Consider the following 5,066-nt stretch of genomic DNA (forward strand, 5'->3'; position numbering starts at 1 on the left):
AGCAGAAACATTACATTCCCAAACTGTTCTTGCGCTTGTACTCCCACAACATTTCTGAGTGATTCCTCACGAAACACAGACAAAAAAAGACCATGATTTGGGGAATTTTCACAAAATGTAAGCCATAGAATAGTCCTTTTGGAGAAAAGATTGTTGACATACACTACCACTCAAAAGTTTTGGGACACTTAGAAATGTCCTTGTTAATGAAAGTAAATCTTCTTTTTTTTTGTCCATTTAAAATAACATCAAATTGATCAGAAATACAATGTAGACATTGTTAATGTTGTAAATGACTATTGTAGCTGGAAACGGCTGATTTTTAATGGAATATCTACATAGGCGTACAGAGGCCCATTATCAGCAACCATGACTCCTGTATTCCAATGGCACGTTGTGTTAGCTAATCCAAGTTTATCATTTTAAAAGGCTAATTGATCATTAGAAAACCCTTTTGCAATTATGATAGCACAGCTGAAAACTGTTGTTCTGATTAAAGAAGCAATAAAGCTGTTCTTCTTTAGACTAGTTGAGTATCTGGAGCATCAGCATTTGTGGGTTCCATTATAGGCTCAAAATGGCCAGAAACATAGAACTTTCTTCTGAAACTCGTCAGTCTATTCTTGTTCTGAGAAATGAAGGCTATTCCATGTGAGAAATTGCCAAGAAACTGAAGATCTCGTACAACGATGTGTACTACTCCCTTCACAGAACAGCGCAAACTGTCTCTAGAATAGAAAGAGTAGTGGGACTGAGCAAGACTGAGCAAGAGGACAAGTACATTAGAGTGTCTAGTTTGAGAAACAGGCGCCGAACAAGTCCTCAACTGGCAGCTTCATTAAATAGTACCCGCAAAACACCAGTCTCAATGTCAACAGTGAAGAGGCGATTCCGGAATGCTGTCCTTCTAGGCAGAGTTGCAAAGAAAAAGCCGTATCTCAGACTGGCCAATAAAAATAAAAGATTAAGATGGGCAAAAGAAGACACACTGGACAGAGGAAGATTGGAAAAAAGACAAATCTAAGTTTTAGGTGTTCGGATCACAAAGAAGAACATTCGTGAGACGCAGAAAAAAATGAAAAGATGCTGGAGGAGTGCTTGACGCCATCTGTCAAGCATGGTGGAGGCAATGTGATGGTCTGGGGGTGGTTTGGTGGTGGTAGTAAAGTTGGAGATTTGTACAGGGTAAAAGGGATCTTGAAGAAGGAAGGCTATCACTCCATTTTGCGATCCCATGCCGTACCCTGTGGACTGCTCTTAATTGGAGCCAATTACCTCCTATGACAGGACAATGACCCAAAGCACAGCTCCAAACTATGCAATAACTATTTGAGAAGCAGTCCGCTGGTATTCTGTTTATAATGGGGTGGCCAGCACAGTCACTGGATCTCAACCCTATTGAGCTGTTGTGGGAGCAGCTTGACCGTATGGTACATAAGAAGTGCCCATCAAGCCAATCCAACTTGTGGGAGGTACTTCAGGAAGCATGGGGTGAAATCTCTTCAGATTACTTCAACAAATTGACAACTAGAATGCCAAATGTCTGCAAGGCTGTAATTGCTGCAACTGGAGGATTCTTTGACGAAAGCAAAGTTTGACGGACACAATTATTATTTAAATTAAAAATCATTATTTATAACCTTGTCAACGTCTTGACTATATTTCCTATTCATTTTGCAACTCATTTCATGTATGTTTTCATGGAAAACAAGGACATTTCTAAGTGACCCAAAACTTTTGAATGGTAGTATATATTTGACATAATTGAGACATTTATCGAAGTTGACACATTTATGACATTAAGGCCTTACCCAGACTCCATAGTGTTTCATCTCTAGGTGCTACAAAGCAAACATTGGTGTCATATGAGTAGTATTTTGATTTCAACATTTGATTGCTATATATTGTTGAACATAATATATTCTACCGGCATTTCAAAGTTCCAGAGTAGGATCTCTCCTACTTTTAGAGTTAGGATCCAATATGTAAGCATTAACAACAGAGTGAATATGAAAATTAGATTCTGCTGGTGATTTACTGGTTGTGCAATGATACAAGTAAGAGGAGGGCTAGATTGGTTACCTTGCCTACTGTGGCAATGTCTCTGTATTAAATGGGCCATACTTCGGAACTAACAGAGATCCCACTCTAGAACTTTGAAATGCCCATAGAGTATATTATGTCTGGGTTTTGTGAGGAGTTATCTTCTGTTACACTGATACTGTGTCCGTGTCCCATATCATCTGTATAATAATGTTGTCCCAACTTTGCTTTAATGTTCTCACATTGTATCTCTTGGGTCCCGCTAACTCCATATATGTAACATCATGGTACACAAGGTCACTGTGACTCGCTTCTCCTCTCCTCCTCTTCTTTCCCCTCTTCTCCTTCTCCAGTGAATTATGCCGACGCTGCTGGATTTATGGGCTTTATCATGCAATGCCTGCCGCTGAGCACAGCAGGCAGCACACACTGTGGATCCACACAGCCTCTCACAACATTCATCAGCTACTTACCACCCCTGTTTACAGCAATACAGGCTCATGAAGCTCTATGAAGCTCAAATGTCTCCCAATGTCATCCTTTTGAAGCACAGGATTGCTCCCCCTGTCATTAAGCCATGGTTTCATCGATACTCCCAGCAACATGTTGTAGTGTCCATTGAGGCAACCATCTTATGACACTGCATGATGCCATTGTCTACACCTCTGCCATTAGCTTTAGCCTGTTGCTAACAGATGCCTTCGATTTAAACTGAATGTCTGGTTACTTCCATCTCAGTGAATTTTTAGGAACAGGTCAGGTCGTTGGGAAAACCTCTGGGCCCTATTATAACCTTGTCGTTTTCATTGAAGTGGGATAAACAGTGCTCTGCTAGCAAAGCCTAGCTTGTAGCAGATGCCACCAGATGAACTTTAGCATGCTTTGTTTGGAGAGCGAGAGAGAGCCCAGTGGAGCACTTGATGAGAGACAGAGGGACAGAGAGGAGGAACAAAAAAGAAACGATAGAAAACAGGAGTGGAGGAGTGGTGGCTCACAGCCCGGGGTTTTGTCTTGTCTCCTCTCCTCTATTTTCTCCTCCTCTCGATGGCTAACCCACTCCCTCATGCTCTCGTTCACACACAGCCCAGAAACACGCACGCACACACAGCCCTCCCCTTGACCAGCCAGAACGCTGAATTATTCAACAGCGCAAGACTACGCCCAAGCATTGCTTCTTTCTCCAGGCCAGAAACACACACAGAAACCTTAACTAGCATCCCTTAGCAAGTCACAACTGGAAGTGCGTGTTTATAATGCCTGCTAGGCTGTACAAGGCTTTAACATCTGGAACCATGTGGAACACTTAGCTCCTCACATGCTCCAAACAAGCAGGCAAATATTCCCCACAGCAAAGAGAAAACAACAGATGATTGGAATTGTATGTTTAGTTATGGTATCTCAGGTCTTGTTTCCCCCATGTATAATTCTATTTAGAGAGAAAAATAATGAGTATTTGAAGTAACAAAATAAGCCTGGCGAGTAAGGTTATAGTACGGTACCTCTAGCTAACCCTCGGCTAGGAAAAACTCCAGGCCCTATAAGTCTGGTCTATCGCCTCTGTGTCCCACTCAGAGGGACTACTATCAAGACCGCTAAATAGCTATTCAAATGACTACCTGCATTGACTCTTTTTAGCACAAACTCTCTTGCACTGACTCTATGGACTCACACTTACAGTACTTACACTGACACCCCAACACACTACATACTGTATGCCCACACACACATAACATGCGCAGCACGTGCATACTGACGCCGCACACCTGCATACTGACGCCACACACGCTGCTGCTACTGTCTTATCTATCCTGTTGCCTAGTCACTTGACCCCTACCTATATGTACAGTACATAGCTACTTCAATTACCTCGTACCACTGCACATCGACTCGATACAGGTTCTCCCTGTATATAGCCATGTTACTTTTACTCGTCATTATTATTCGTTAGTCACTGTATTTATTTCTCCTATAATTTTTCATCTTTAACTCTGCATTGCTGGAAAAGGACCCATAAGTAAGCATTTCCCTGTTAGTCTACACCTGTTGCTTACGAAGCATGTGACAAATTATTGGATCGATTTGGAACTGGAGGAACACAGCTGGTCACCTTCAGCTCAGAGTAGACCAAGGTCAGAGCAGACATTTGTCTTCATCAGGGGTCTCTGGCCCTGTTCAAATAGCTATAGGTTCACTCCTAATGTGCATATTGGATACATTAAGTGTAAACCCCTACTTCAGAGTACAATTCATAAGTCTACATAATTAGAATAGATTGTCTTGCATACTCTAGCTATAACTGGTACATGCATTTATTATTAAGTTCTAAATCATTTTAACTTTACATGTCTGATTAATGACTACTTTCAGACACGATGTACACATACGTAGGGTATGGTTACTGCCGGTATTGGCCATTTCTTAGAGGAATTCATTCAAATGTTGGGTTCACCCATTTCAAATAGAGACTTCCTGCAGTTTACTAGTATCACATTTACAGTTATTGAATCCCACCTGTCTTGTAAATACGTCATACATAAGGCTTCCACAGAGCCCCTTTATTGCCTAATTAAGAGTGTGAGTGAACACCCTGTCACTGTAATGTGTCCGCTTCGTGGATGTCAGGGCCGCTCTCATATTGATCCATGTGGTGTGTCTCACCAGACAAAGTGGAGAGAACTAGAGAATGTCTCTGAATATTAAGCTAGACTAAATGATGTGAAGAGGCACCAGGCATGTTGAATTATTCGAAGTGCCAGAAAGTAACCATTGATACCCCACTATAAGTGTGTAAATAAACTACTAGGTGCCAGCTGAAAAATAGTGTTACCAAACAATTCTTCCTGCCACAGCCCAGTGTCAAGCTGCAACCCAATGTAATTGGTTGGGATCCACCATGTGGGAAAGGCTGCCATAGGGTAGTGCTCCCAGGCACGTCGGTTGGTTATAGGCAACAGCCTTTAGGGAAGGCTACATGACAACACAGGATGGAACATGTGTTCCCATGACACAAGCAGCTGTCGTAA

The sequence above is a fragment of the Salvelinus namaycush genome, chromosome 41 (assembly GCF_016432855.1).
Source record: "Salvelinus namaycush isolate Seneca chromosome 41, SaNama_1.0, whole genome shotgun sequence".
NCBI lineage: Eukaryota > Metazoa > Chordata > Actinopteri > Salmoniformes > Salmonidae > Salvelinus > Salvelinus namaycush.